General features: G+C 45.2%; 1 protein-coding gene and 1 long non-coding RNA gene across 2 annotated transcripts in view; both read left to right on the top strand.

Annotated features, from left to right (window-relative positions):
- Positions 1–14,487, top strand: part of LOC132423081 (teneurin-2) — a 713,011-nt gene that overhangs the window by 247,008 nt on the left and 451,516 nt on the right. The window lies entirely within an intron of this gene.
- On the top strand, positions 1,068–4,988 carry LOC132423083 (uncharacterized). Its single transcript, XR_009518922.1, has 5 exons — positions 1,068–1,280; positions 1,495–1,671; positions 2,409–2,446; positions 3,020–3,102; positions 4,501–4,988. It is a non-coding gene; the product is annotated as an uncharacterized lncRNA (long non-coding RNA).

Raw genomic sequence — 14,487 nt, 5'->3', positions numbered from 1 at the left:
GTCTGAGGCCACAGGCTAGCAAAGCACTGGTAGATCCTTGAGTCTCGCCCACACCGCAGCTCTGGTGGGCAGCAAGAGGCTCTCGGGGGTCCTTGCCAAGATTTTTAGCCTGCGGTCAGCCTCTAAGTTGATGATTGCTTAGTTACTGGAGGAATAAATGATATTCTTAAATAATCTTCCTTCCAAAGAATCATCTCTGTTCTCATCACTCTTGTTAGTTGCTTCTAAGTCCTTTCCAACAAAAATTACAGTGTGGGTTGGGTTCCTTAGTGGAGAAGATGAGAGAATTAACTTCTAGCTGAGAGCACAGTGGTGCCCATGTATGGCCAAGGCCTCCTTAAGGGACAGTGGATTGGATGACCCAGCGTTCTGGATCTAAGCAGCCAATACCCTAATTTGAAATCGTCCCATAAGGCAACGTGTATCTGTTTTCCATTCACCAGATCTTTGGGTGCCTGGGTTGTGTCATTTTGTGGTATGTGAATGTGTGCCTGTGTGTGTGTGTGTGTGTGCTGTCATGCTCCCTTTCATCTGTTTATGGTTGAGGAGAGCTCTGTTCTTTGTGCACTGGAGCAAATTGCTTTGCTACCGTGTGCATCAGAGAGTGGGTTTGCCCGCTCCGGGCTCTGCTCCACTGACCTACACTGCGTTCTCTACCGTTGTTTCCATCTCACACACCAATTTTCCACCCAAGATATCTGAGTGGGGTTGGGCTAAGTCATTGGAAGTGACAGTCACTTAAAAAAAAAAACTGACTCAACACAGGAATACACGTTCAAAGGAAGCCTTTGGAGAGAAGCAGGTCGCTCTTTTCTCCTTGCGTTCTTGGATGAGACATTGCCTTTCCCCCAGCCGACTCCTTGCCTCCATAAACTGACTTCACTGTGAGGTCCTGCCAAAGGTGGTTTCACTAAGCAGTGCCTGGGGCTTTCACAAAGTGAAGTTACCTCTGCCTGCCAAGCAGGGACTTTTTAGCTGGAGACGGGGCCGGGGCGGGGGGGGAGATTCATAGCCTCGTCACTACTCCTACAGAGGAGGAAGTTGCTGTCATCAGCCTTCCTCTGCTGTACCAGCGTGCAGTACGTTCTGCCCGCGAAGAGGCGCGACTCAGAACACTTGGCCGAGCTATTGACCAGAAGGGAAATGGCAGACCACAACTTGGAGAGTTGTTCGTTTTGCTAAAGAGGAGACTTGGGGACAGGATCGTTGCTCAACCTGGTTACATCCGTGTGTACGGCCCCGGGCGTCCCCGGGAGTCCCGACCAGCAGGACAAATCCTTGTGAGTCCGAGGAGGAACCTGTGGGGGTTGAAAAAAGGGGGAAGGGCAGGAGATGCGAAAGAATGGAGGCAAGACAGAATCCTGATCAAGCCTCAAACTTTTATTGCTGCGGTAGCTGTATTTATACACTGCAGAGAAAGGGGGGCGGGATTCAGAATGAGGGAAGTACTTGGCTAATCATCATTGGTGCTGCGTGCGCGGGCTTTCATTTTAGGCGCGAACTTCTATCTCATAAATCAGGAAGAGAAGCAGGGTGTCGGCCATCTTCTAATGGCGAAAACTTCTTGGCTCCCAACACATCCGTGATCTTCCCATGTAGAACTGTGACTTGGATGGGACACCAAGGAGCATTTGCTGGGTGAGCGTGATTGCTCTTCATCCAGCTTGGAAGGTTAGTTGTGTTGCCAAAGGCTCCTTCCTTCCCTTAACAGCCCATTGGAAATCGGTCTTCCATGAATTCATCAGAATGGTTTCTTTGTAGCGCCTCCACTTGGCTGCTTCCATATCAATATCCCCAACCCAGGGAGGCCACTTGCCGGGTGTTCCCCAAACTATTATCTGAACCTTCCTCCCTGGAGCGTCTTCCGCCCACTCCAAGGAAAGTGTCCTTTTCCCTCCGCTCATTTGCCATCGTGACCATATTTCAACGCTGTCTTGGCTCGTAAGGGATGAGCTGGGATACGCCTCAAAGTGCTTTTGTTTCCTCTGAAAGAGGTTGAATCTGGGAAGGGGGGTGGGTAGTGAAAAAATATATGTGGGAACGGTTTAATTGTATCCATGAGGATTCTTAGTAATCAGGATGCCAGTGTGTGTTTTCCAGAGCCTAGAGCTGACATAAATAATGTAGCATACCTCACTCTGTGCAGGCTTGCTGAGGAATGCTGATGGAGAAGCCAAACTGGGACCTGAAGCTCCCGGCTCCCGGCACAGCCTTTAAAAGCCTTTTATTGAGTCGTAGTTTGGAAACAGCAGTCAGGGCCTTGGCGAGCCTTATATTCCAGGAGAAGCCGAAGGAGGAGGAAGTTTAGAGGAAGCGGCCTCACTTGGTTTTGGGAGAAAGAACCTGGTGCAGCCTGGATGGCTCCAGTGAACGACTGGTTAACTTCTTTCTGTTTTCCTAATCCCCAGAAGGAATAGGACAGCCCCGTCTAGTCCCTGAAAGCCTGGTAAGTGTGCAGCTGTTGCTAACAAGATATGACTGGCCCCTCCAACATAGTTAAAAGCATCTTGCTAGCCCTTTAGAGCCTCTTGCCTTAATGGTAAGAGCCAGATAAGCTTTGCAGGACAGCTAACCCCAACCTAAAGTCCTGCAGCTTAAGCTCACTGACAGGAGAAGTATGCACTAGAGAGAGCCAGAGGGACCACAAACGCCACACTTCATTTGCAGGAAGGAAACAAATGTGTCTTTACGTGGGATTTTTACAGGAGGTCTGCCCAGCCAAGTATCCAATTGAAGCATCTTCCAGATTTTGATTTAAAGTGTAACTTAAGCCTTGTCTTGGCCACAAATTATAGAAGTGAGGGAAAAGATGGGGGGGTGGTGAGGAAAATGGAGTAGAGGGATGTTAGAAATAATTCTCTGTTGTCGATATTAAGGGACAAATTCTGGGCATTCAGTAAAAAAAAGGCAGCTATTCCTTGCTTATACTCTGGTGGTTTAGAGAAGGACCTCAGGGAACATTTGTTTTTCTTTGTTGTTTTCTTCGTTTGCTTGTTTTTTGTCTTTCCTTTTGATTAAGGTATTTGTGGTCTAGAAGAGAAGATTAAAGCAGGATCTGTTTAATTTATTCAGTTTGCCTCACAGACATGAAGTTTCAGAATGGTAGGTGTCAAATATATTCTTACCTGTTGGGGAACTAACTGGGAGCAGGGTTCTCAAACAGGAGATCTGAGCAAAGATGTGTTACCCAGTCGGGGCTGTTTTACGTTTTTGGCCAGTGATAGGAGCTGGTGTGTTGACGAAGAGAAAGTATAGATGTCAAGTTTGCTTGGACTGGAAGGGTCTGTGCACCTTGCCCTTTAAGAGGTGGTTCTTTCTGCCGTTGCTGGTTTGACAATGATGGAACCTTGTTAAAGTGGGTTAAGCTATAACCCACTTAAATTGACAAAAAATATATATATAAAAATATTCAGACACTTTTGTCATGGGACATGAGTATTTTTTTCCCTTTTAAGTCGCTACATAGTTGGTAGGGGTTTTTCCCCCATTTAAAAAGTAGTATCCAAATGTGTTTTATAAAATAGCATTTGGAAATTTTGTTTGTGACATGATCCTATGGACGGATTACTAGGAACTCAAGAAGTTGCTTATAACCATCCCATTGAACTGGTGGAAAAGGAGCAAGGTTTTTTGTCTGAGTTTCATTTCACACACACACCCCCCCCCCCAGCAGTGCCCATGCTTTGTTGACCTGCTGCTTTAAGACTTCCATGAAAACTTTTATTCCGTAATGACAAGAGCTCTGCTGGCTGCCTCTCTGCTTGTGCAAACACATTCCTAAATCTGAACTATTGTTTTGTCTTGTTCCGTTTACCTTGTCAATTTCTGTCATCATAGAAAAGGACACCGGGCAGGGGCAGGTTATTGAGGTTTCTTTAGTTTGAGATTTCTTTAGTCTGAAAGATCGGTTTCAACAGTTTTCTAGCAAGTCTTCCATTCTTTGGACAATCACATGCCCATCTGTGAAATGGGCTTGAGATCTGACGAAAACGTAATACCTCTGCCCTCTGGAAGCCTCTCAGTCATGGTGGTAAATATTTGAAAGGAAAAAAATTGTAATAGAGAATTAGCTAAGGGTCTCTTAGCAAGCTGTTCTCTTTGGGCCTGAGTTTAGGAACGTTGTAAGCACCTAAAAACTGTGTTGCTTGTTGGTTTTTATTCATAAGCGCATTAGGAGAAAGTACATTTTAACTGCAGAGAGAGATACAATACTTCTAGTAAACAAAACTCGGCTTTTATAACCTAAGGAGTGACCTAGAGGAATGTGAGGGATTGACAGAAGGCCCTGGTTCTCGGGTGCAAAGTCATGGCTTCATGTTTAATTTAACAAAACATTAAACATTTCATGTTTAATTTAATGAAACATTAGAGCACTAGGATTTGTCACCTTCATGACAGAATGTCAGAACTGTGGGATAGTTTCAGAATATATGTTCCTTCTGCAGAATTCACGTGTGACGCTGGAAATGTTTCACATCCAAAACCTCCACTTTTTTCTAGGGCTCTTTGTTTCCCTGTCATCAAAGAAGGAGAAGCAAAAATGCAAGTAAAACAAGAAAAACACCACCACGTTAGGCATGCACTGCTAGTCTAGCTAATTTTAGGGGGGCTATTAGCAGGCATTTAGGCAAATCTATTAACATTTAGCGTCAGCACAAATGCAATCACATTTCTACTTCTTGTGTTTCTGACAAAATAAGCACAAGGATCTTCAGGACAAGAAAAGAATGGATGTTGCCATCATTTGTTACATAGTAAACTTTTTATTTAACCCACTTAGATTTTTTAATGAACTATTTAAGAAAGTGGGGTGAGTTATTTGGAAAAACTGAAGGAAGTGTATCCATGTGATAAAGATGATTACCAGTGAAAGAGAAGAAACCCTTTGCATGGCATTGCTTGCCAGTACAGTCTTCTTTTCTTGGTGGGAAAAATGTGGTTGCTGGTTGATAATGCTACTTTGCCTTTGGCTTGTGATGGAAAATTTCCGTTTTTGTATTTCAAAGTGCTAAACTATAGATGTGTCCTACCACTCTGTCCATATTTTGCAGATGGGTGGGGCTCTGTTTTCAACTGATGCTTTCAATGTTTAGCTCCTTTGGATAGAAAACAAGAATTTATGTTTGAGCCGTGAAGGTGATTACCAATTCATAAAACGTGTGTATATGTGTACAGATATGTATTTATACAAACACGCAAACATATATACGCACACAACATACGGGCATACAAAAGCCCCCCCACCCCCCCAAATACTGCCTCCATTCATTTGGATTATCTCTTGCCCCATTTCTGGAATGTCTTTATAAAACACAACCAGCATAGAATTTTGCAAGTACGGTATTTGGTTTTATGATGGCAGGAGTACAAATACGTCTCCACGTTACCATAGACTCAGCCTGAATGTGTGTGCTGCTTCATGTGCCTTGAAGTGGCTGAGACCAGATGCTTCAGCGAGAGATGTCCTATTAATGCAATTCAGAGGAGCATATGGCAAGAGAAGAATCGTTACGATGGTGACTGACCTGAAGAGCAAGTAGCTTTTTCACCGTTAAAGAAAATGGTTTTAGGGCTTCCCTGGTGGCGCAGGGGTTGAGAGTCTGCCTGCTGATGCAGGGGACACGGGTTCGTGCCCTGGTCGGGGAAGATCCCACATGCCGCGGAGCAGCTGGGCCCGTGAGCCATGGCCGCTGAGCCTGCGCGTCCGGAGCCTGTGCTCCGCAACGGGAGAGGCCACAGCAGTGAGAGGCCCGCGTACCGCAAAAAAAAAAAAAAAATGGTTTTAACCCTCTCCTAAGTAGCAGTGAATACTTTCTTGAGTTGAATAATATATATTTTTTAACTCTCCTGGAGGTTGCATTCTGGAATGGGGGTGCAAAGGAGTAACCTGGACGGCTGGGGAGCCCTATTTCCTTTGGCGGGGTCTGGGGAGTCGGGAAGACCCCTGGGCCATGGCAGGAAGAATGGTCTGTGCTTACTCACCACCTGCTTACCAGGATGGCCTTTGGGTCCAAGGGCTGCTTTCCAGCAGGGTGGGGTCGGCTTATCTTGGACTGCCTGGATGGCACTCCCTGTCCTCTTCCCCCAGCTAAGGAGGCATGCTGGGTGACCACCATCCTAACCCACAGGTGGCTCTCTTCCCTTCCAAAGGCCTCTTTTGAGGCCCGTCTCTATGCTGGCACTCTGACAGGCACTGGGAGGAAAAGCAAATGAGACATGGTCCCCAGCTTGAAAAAGCTCCTGTCTCATGGGGAAGGGCTGCCAACAGAAAGGCAGAAAGCGTAGACTTCAGTGCTGAGGAAGGAAAGCCTTGCGCGGCGGCAGGCACCAGGTGGGTGCACAAGAGAGGGCAGCCGGTCGCCAGCAAGAAGGTCAGGAAAGGCTTCGTAGAGGCCTTTGATCAAGAGACATAGCCGGGAAGGTTCCTGTGGAAGATGTGAGGCAGGGCCTTCTGGGTCCTGAAAATGGCCAGCAGTTGGCAGATCAGGGAACTTCAGATACTCAGTCCAGGAAGGCCGGTACACAGAGCACGAGGAAGGCAAAGGATTGGACTAGAAAGATGGGCAGAGCCCTCATGATGAATGCCGTTACATACCACCCAGTCTGGCCCAGCATCTCAGAAGTGTAAAGCAGCCAGGCCATTCATGGCAGTAAACACAGCAAGGGCTGGACATGGGGGTTATGGGAGAGTCCCTAAGGTCTGCAATTTCCACATCTAATTCAGCTTAACTTAAAAAAAAAAAAAGCGCCGGCCGCCACTGTGTGGACCAAAGAATTAAATGTAAAGGTCCCAGGTGGAGCCTGGGGGCTACGAGCTGGAATCCTTTGCACGTGGACCGTAGGATGCCTGCAAAGGGATTTCTTCTTTTGGCTAAGATTCAACTTGCTTTTAATCTGGAAAGATTTTATAGAGGAGCTTTACATAAACAGTGTGTTTCGAGACACAGTGTCTCCAAAATTCTGTAATTTCCAAGCGCCCTCACTTGAAAATCTGGTTGGTGTTGGGGGGGTGTTTATGTTTACTGGTGGATTTACATGTATTTATATAATGGTGGGTGTGTTCAGATTCCTTCACAGAGTCAAAGCTTCTGGAGGTGGAATCAGAAATCCAGGTTGAAATGCCGACTCTGTAGATAGAGATACACACAATTAGCCTGTCACAGCTAATGAGGGCTTTTTCGCTTAGCCCACGTTGTAGGAGGTTTGGGGGCTTTTTGCCTTTGTCTTTAACTTTTTAATCTTCTCACTAGCAATTTAACTTTCTACCCTACGGTCATGGCAGAGATGCTCCCACTTCTGTTAGAAAGCCCTAGCAGGTTCCATGCTACCTTTTGAGAATGCAGCCCCCCACTGAGTGGGGTGGTGGAAGGGAGGCTGCAGGTGATCACCTTGACCTTGACTCTCTGCTACCACTTGACCCGCATCTGGCCCCAGGCGGGGAAGGACTGATGCTTCCGCGTGGCAGTCTGTCGGCTGCGTGTCCCAGGGAAGACTGATCACAGGATCCCATCCATCATCCCACAGGCTCTGCCTCGCAGATTGGCCGGGCTCCCTGTGCATTACGAGCCAGGCTGGTGATGAGGGACCCGGGTGTGGGCCCTGGCTGCTTTGCTGGTTTTGAGGCAGGGCGCTGGCATTTGCATTTGTTGAAGTGACTGAGCTCTCCGTGTCCTAATTTATCTGTCTGCAGAGTGGATAGTAATACTTCTTGTGGGAATAGCGTTAATAATAATTGTTTAAAAAATTGGCCAAGGGGGCTTCCCTGGTGGCGCAGTGGTTGAGAGTCCACCTGCCGATGCAGGGGACGTGGGTTCGTGCCCCGGTCCGGGAAGATCCCACATGCTGCGGAGCGGCTGGGCCCGTGAGCCACGGCCGCTGAGCCTGCGCCCCCGCAGCGGGAGAGGCCGCAACAGTGAGAGGCCCGCGTACTGCAAAAACAAACAAACAAACAAAAATCTGGCCAAGGTATCGGCTCAAACCCTAGTCCCACAAACCAGACACAACTTCGGTGAGTTCCCCGGTTCCCTGGACTTGTGCTCACGTTTCCTTCCCAACACCTGCCCACCAGCGCCCGGGGTCTCAGAGTTCAATGGCTTATCACACCAGCACCTGTTCCTTTCTCTCTGCTCCATACTGATCCAGTTGTAGAACTCAGCCCCTTTCCCCTGGCGCGTGCAAAAAAGGAATCACCAAGTAGCAAACAAACACATAGGCAAACGCGGTCATCCACCCAAGACCTCTGTGCAGAGCAGACTGTACTGAGTTTGGGGAAGAGGAAGAGTTTCTTTCCCTCTCTCCCTCTCTCTCGACTGGCCATAAATTCAAGTGTCCCTCCCATTGTACTTACACAAAGCAGGTCAACACTCCCCACCTCTGCCCCCAGAGCCAGTGCCCTTGGCAGTACGTTGACAGACAGAAGCCAAGTCTATTCCAGACTTAGCCATTCTCTCTATCCCAACAGGCTTTGCCAGAGGAAGGCAGTAGTGTAGAGATTTAGTTCCCCGCAGATCTGAATAATGCCATTTCCCATCAGCAACCTCCAAGCCACCAAAAAGGGAAAGCTGCTATATTTTTGTTTTAAATAAGAGTTTTTCTGACACATAACAGTGCATTATATATTTCATTATGCTTTTCAGTGCCCTTCCCCCAGGGATGATTGATTGATTGATTGACTGATTGATTGTAGAGGCAGTGTGGCCAAAGGTAAGAGCACAGACTCTGGTGCTCTGTCCCTTACTAGCTGTGTGACCCTGAGTGAGTTAAAGTTCTCTGAGCTCCAGGTAAATGAGGGATAATCATGGTACCTCTCTGATCCCTCTTATGGGATTCAATGAGATATTATCTCAGAGCCCAGCACATGCAATGGTTGTTTCCTCTGTACTCATTGCCCTCATTTCATTTTGATCTGAATTTTATGATCGGATTGTTCCTTTTATTTCCAAAGAAAGAAGAAGAATTTTCTTGAACCTGGTAGGGTGCTGGGATTCTGGCAGAATACACGTCAGCCCACCACATGGAAGCTGACACAGAGTTACTGGCCTCCCTCTGTTCAAGACGGAAGCAGGCAGTTCTGCTGCTTTCCTGGGAGCAGGCTTTTGGGTTAGTGTCTGTTTCTCTGCAGTAACCATCTCTCCTACCGCTAACAAACCCGAAGTGATTCAGAATAACTGGCCTTAGCAGAACTTTTTTTTCCAAGCAGAGTATTACTAGAAATGCAAACACTCAAAATTATCTCTTTCATCTTAGGTGGCAGAGAATCTGATTGTTCGCACTTGGTTTGCGTCCTCAGAGGGCGGGACTGGCACGGGGGCAAGGACAATTACGGCAACTAAATTTTAATCAACAGTTTCAGTGACAATATTGAATTAAAAAGTTACTAGTTACTAGTTAGAGCGGGGCTTAGCTCCTACACGCGCAGATCAGTCATTCTGTGGTGATTAATATCTATTCAGAACAGAGAATGTATTATGGATACTAAATTATCATAGGAATGAATGCAGTCTTTTTAAAGGGCTTAAAATATGTTAATAAATACAGTATTCCAGCACCTGCAGCTCAAGAAACTAAAGTCATTAAAGATGGATATAATTATATTTATTATTGCAGGGATCTAGGTGGGGGAAAAAACAGTTTAATGAGCATGAATGAAACAGGGGTTCTTTATTTAGAACTTGTTACCTAAAGAAACTGTTCCCTTTGAGGAGGTATTTCATAGAACAGTTGAATTAGAAAACTATACAAAAGGTAAATTAGAGACAATAATATTCTAAGTTTTGGGCAGTGAACTTCAGAGGTCCACTGGGGATATTGCTAAACTCTCCAATCCCTTCTCATTGAACTTGGCATGGGCTTCAACGTCCTCCACCATGCCTGTCACTCCCCCAGCTTCAGTTTCCACCACCTTCCCATTTATGCTCCACCGGAGAGCCCCACCCTCCTTGCAGTTTCTCAAACACACCCAGCTCTTGCCCACCTCAGGGCCTTAGCACATGCTTTTACTTCAGCGTGATGTTTATTTTGTACCACTTCATTAGGACATCGCCAGCCTCGGTCCCAAACAAATTTTCATTACCAGTTCATTGAATCCTCACAACAGTCTCATGGACTAAATCCCATTGTCGTCCCCATTCTACACACAGGGAAATAAGTCAGAGAGAGGCCAAGGGCCTTGCCCTAGGTCCTGCTGAATTGAGGTCTTCTCTTTGCCACAAAGTTTTGCTGCTGCTTTGTAGGGTTGGCTACTACCATCCCTCAGCTCTCAGCTCAGATGCTGTCCCTGACAGCTTTATGTCAAGTCACCCTCCCCCATTTAATCTTTCGGGATCCAGTTTATCCTTTGCAGTGCATATTAGCACAATTTAAAACGGTGATATGCACGTGTCTTTTCAGTCATCTTCATTCTCTGGCACTACTGTCATGTCCATGAAGGCAGCAACTGTTTGTGTTCGGTGCTGTATCCCCAGCCCTATTCAAGTGACTGACGTTTAACAAGTACTAAATAAATATTTGTTTAATGGGTCCTTAAACTCATATGTTCACCATTTGCTGTCTGTAGCTAGAATAAATGATATTTTTCATCTATCTATCCAGATAGATTGACAAATAGGTGAAAATATATTTTTTTTCAAATTTTCAAAAAGAGAAGATAACTTTCTTTTGTGAAAAATGGCAGCCTAGTATAACCATTTCTGTGTTATATCTGGGTCCTTAGACACAAAAAGTTGGAAATGACGATTGAGAATAACTCCTGTCTGACAGGTAAGGAATCAGAGAAGCTGGGAGGAGAAGCCACTTCCTCAGGGTACGGAGGTGGTTAGGACAGGATTCAAGAGCAGACCCTAGTGCTCTTGGCTCAGGGTCCAGTGTTGTTTCTGCCCATCTGCCTTGCTTACACGTTGTGCTTGGCAGGTCAGGAGTGGTAGTTTGAAGCTCTCTTATTTTCTTAAATCTTGAGGGTGTTGGAGGTGAAAATTAACTGTCTGCCTATCTTCATGGTGGAATGCATTTGAAATACCATTTCGTGTTATGAAGTGGAAGAAGGAAAATAAACAAACACACATTGTGTGGAATTAAAAATGGAGATCCTAACGCTATACATCACGCCCTAGAGGAAGACACCAGCCTTAGAGAAACTGTCTCATTTCTCTGGTTTGCCAGCTTGTTGGGGACATAATCTGGCTCCTAAAATCCCCAACACCGTGATTTTTTACCATTTAGAAGCCGTGGATCACACTGAGAATGTGATTAAACTTTTGAGCCATATGCCCAGAGAAAAGGAATATGCACAAACAGGAAACATTTCGCAGATCATTTCAAGGAGCTCATGGACACATTTTTGTCCATTTCATAGCTCTCTAGAGGCCCATGGATTCTAGTTTAAGAAGCCCTGGTAGCACATAACAGTATTAGTTCATTATAATAGCTAGTATTTATTAAGCTCTTATTATGTGTCAGACACCTGGCTCATTAGATAGATAGATAGATATGCTTTCTAGATAAACTATACATATTATATATGTACATTTTTTTTACTTAGTTCTCAGGTATCACAGTTGTTCCCATTTTACAGATGAGGAAACTGAGGCTCAGAAAAGCTAAAGAAGCCAGAGCATATTGGAGCCTGGATTACAACCCAGGTGATCTGACGCCATAGCCACATAAAGGCAGGCACGGGCTGTGTTCATAAAGTAGGCCTTGACCAGCCTGTGTGTGATGCCATGGTAAATCCCATGGGAGAAAATAAAGGCTAATAGGACACCTTCAGAGTGTCCACGAAGGCTACCAGAGGGCTGAAGACTCCATACTGCAGGTCTTTCATTTCCTCACGGAGAGGCAGTCAGAATGGTTTCAGGGTGTATCCTCTATCCAAGAAGTGCTTTCCACCCTCCTACATATTGGGAGGGTGGAAGGGGCTCCCGGGGGCTTGAACTGGCAGTTCTTGTGGTTTTATTATAGCCCGTATTTAGGTAACTTCCAATTTGAGAATGTCTGCCATCAGATGGGCAGGTGGGTCCTGTCTGAATGTGAAACCATCTTAGAATATTCAGAACTAACTGGATTTTGTCAGCACACTTTATAAGAGGCTATTAGTGTGAAGTGTATTCAATTATTTCTTGCTTTCCTCAAGAGAATAAACAGTGAACCTGTTAGAAGTTGCTTGAGAATATTCCTGTAACCACTTTTAATTCCTTCTTTCTTTTTACTTTTTCTTTTTTGTTGTTGTTTTTTTTTGCGGTACGCGGGCCTCTCACTGTTGCGGCCTCTCCCGTTGCGGAGCACAGGCTCTGGACGCGCAGGCTCAGCGGCCATGGCTCACGGGCCCAGCCGCTCCACGGCATGTGGGATCTTCCCGGACCGGGGCACGAGCCCGTGTCCCCTGCATCGGCAGGCAGACTCTCAACCATTGCGCCACCAGGGAAGCCCCCTTGTTTCTTTTTTAAAGGAGGCAAAATCATTTTTACTTAGACGTGGATGTCATTATCAAGTTAGAACTAATAACTGTAATGAATTTGTATACTTCTGTTTCTTTTTCATTCGTTGGGCTTTATCTAGCCATTTTATCTTGTAATTAATGTCCTAGGCACCAGCTTTGATCTAGGCCCCTGGCTGGGCACTGAGCATTAAGAAGTGAATCAGATACAGCGTCTGGCCTCAAGGAGCTTACAGTCTAGTAGGAGAGGAGGCCATGTAAACAAATCTGTGTAATGTGTTGTAGCGCATGGTATAGTGTGGAAGCAGCAGCGGGAATGGTCGGCTCGTGTTCAGAAGTTTATGACTGGCTACAAGCACAGACTTGGAGAAGCAGCTAAGAAAACTGTATTCCCTGGAATAAGGATTCTTAAACTTGAGTAGGCATCAGAATCCCTCAGAGGACTTATTAGAAACACAGCTTGATGGGCCCCAACCTGAGATTCTAATTCAGTGTGTAGGGGGTAGGTCCCCAAATTTGCATTTCTAACAGGTCCTTAGATGATGATGCTCGTCCAGGGAATGTACTTTGAGAACCCCTGTTCTAGCATTTCCAGAGGACAGATGGTATAGAAAATACTCATTATTGTTTCTAGGGTTTTATCACCTTAACTTTAAAATATTTTATGCTCTTGTTACTGAGTCCAAGCTCATACCGCTCACCACACAACAGGCCGATAAATTGAGAGCCGAGGTTTTGGGGCAAGGAATAGGGACTGTATTCAGAAAGCCAGCAGACTGAGAAAGATAGTGGACTAGGGTCCCAAAGAACCATCTTAGCAGAGTTAGAATTCAGGCTTCTTTCATATTAGAAGGGGGGAGGGTATCGGCTGTGGCAAACTTCTTGGTGTCAGAATCCTTCGTTCTTACAGCTGTCCACATACGTCAGGTCACGATGTTCCTATAAACGTCCAACGAGACAAATGTTACTCTCTGTTCTGCAACTTTTTATCTCTATAAGAATGGAAAAGTATTATACCTTTAAAGGTCAGAGCCTTCAGAACGGGCTATCCTGTACATTTTAGGCTATAGGCAACATTCTTAACTTGCAGCAAAAGCAATAGAATACAAGGTTAAAGTAAAAGAAACACGTCCAATATGGAGTCAAATTTGTGCTTCCCTGTTATACTCTCTGTGTCTTCAGAGTTTCCTTATGAATGTGTGTGCTTCTGTTCTCTCCTTTGAAAGTGTAGCTCTGTAGTGTTCTGAAAGCTCTTTTTTAAGTGCCTGATTTTGACCTCTTATAGGAGGGAAGGGCAAGATACTAAGAAAAATGATAGGCCACTTATACGAATCATGAGCTGTATGAATTCTTATGGATGTGAGAGTGTGAAGATGAGTTTCTTCTGAAACAACGGTCAGCACTGATTCTCACAAAATACTGTGGATGGACAATTAAATGAATAAGGTGGTCAAATTTCAGATCCAGAGGAATGATAGAGAGACAGGAGACCAGCAGACACCAAGAAAGCCTAACACAGGGGCAGTGCTGCAGCCTTTTCATAAACAGAGTCACGTTCTTGGCCAAATGTGATGGAAAATACAAACTCATGTCAGAAAACAATACCCAGTTCCTAGATTGATGATTCTTGCTCTTTTCCTTTATTCTTTTTGTCTATTTTGCACAGGAAATAAGAACCTTGTGGACAGAAAGATCATCATTTGTCAATCCTTTGCAGCAATTTTCCTAACAGTTCTTTCAGCTCTAAATGCTTTTAAGCATCTGTCAGTATCATATAATAACCTTAATGGGAGGGAAAGACAACAACCATAACAGTAACAACTATTTGCTGCATAAGAATGAATTGAGTGGCTCTCTCCTTCCTGGACCGCAGTGAAAATGATGGTCCGTCCACATGTGGGTTTCCACATGCAGCTGTGCTGTTATTGTTTGTACATAGACCTTAAGTTGTCTAGTTTTTATGTGTGTAGGCATGATGTCAGTTGAGAGAGAGAATGGACCAAAAAATATATATTTAGCATCTCAGAGATGAGACAAGTCGATAAACAGCTTGATTA

This window comes from Delphinus delphis, chromosome 3 (genome assembly GCF_949987515.2).
Source record: "Delphinus delphis chromosome 3, mDelDel1.2, whole genome shotgun sequence".
NCBI classification, from domain to species: domain Eukaryota; kingdom Metazoa; phylum Chordata; class Mammalia; order Artiodactyla; family Delphinidae; genus Delphinus; species Delphinus delphis.
This window is presented reverse-complemented; position numbering and strand designations above follow the sequence as displayed.